This window comes from Belonocnema kinseyi, chromosome 4 (assembly GCF_010883055.1).
Source record: "Belonocnema kinseyi isolate 2016_QV_RU_SX_M_011 chromosome 4, B_treatae_v1, whole genome shotgun sequence".
NCBI classification, from domain to species: Eukaryota; Metazoa; Arthropoda; class Insecta; order Hymenoptera; family Cynipidae; genus Belonocnema; species Belonocnema kinseyi.
This window is the reverse complement of record NC_046660.1, coordinates 13168811-13169803: the sequence shown is the minus strand read 5'-3', so window position 1 is coordinate 13169803 and position 993 is coordinate 13168811.

Sequence of the window (993 nt, the reverse complement as noted above, 5' to 3'; positions counted from 1 at the left end):
GGCACTACATAAAAATATAAATCGAATGAAAAATTAAATTCATATTTCTAGATTTTGTATTTTACACTTGAATGAAAAATTCAAGATTAGGAGTTGAGAAATTGCGTGAGTTTACAATACTGTGAATTTCCTATGAAACATTTAGAAATAAAAGTTGAAAATAATACTTATTATTAAAATAAAACATTGCATTAATCATAATTTCTTTTAGTTTCCATATGTTACAGGATTGTCAGACGACGACGGAATACTTAATGAAAATATTGATTGCAAAGTTCAAATTATGAATTTTAATTTTAAGTACAATCAGGGATTAGAATTAATAACACTTTTTTATATTATGTTAGGTATACGTACCTTTAAAATTGAGCGAAGCCACGCAGGCAAGGAATAGAGTGACGACTTTCATTGTTTCTAGGTACGAGCAGATAGAACGATATATGACCCAAAACTAATGCGGGAAAGGAAGAATTTTATCAGAAGCGGATGATTTTATAGATTATTCACAATTGAGTGGAGGAGAAAAGATTCTTGACAACCGAATTTCTTGAATCTGCTGAATCTGTTACTAACAGAATCAACAAAAGTGTTTGCTTATCATTTAGTTCAACCTTCATAAACTAAATTATAAAGGTAACACAACATGTTTCGCGTAAGAAAACTTGATAATACGTACGAAATGATTGAGAAATCCAGTGAAGCGTGGAATGAAACTTATTGTTTTCAAACAGAAAATTTAACATTTTTCAGAAAGCTTAGTCACAAAAGTCGTTAGAATGTGCATAAACCTTTATACTAATGCCACTTAAGAGTTTAATTCACTAGATCCATTTCAAGCTTCTTTTTTCTCCTGCTTCTCCCCGTCTTTATTATAATAAACCTGATCAGCACGATCATTATCATAATCGTGTTCATGCTCTTCTTCTAATTCCTCTTGAGCCTCGTTCCTCTAATCCGCATCTCGATCTCCAACTTTCTCATCTATATAATCCT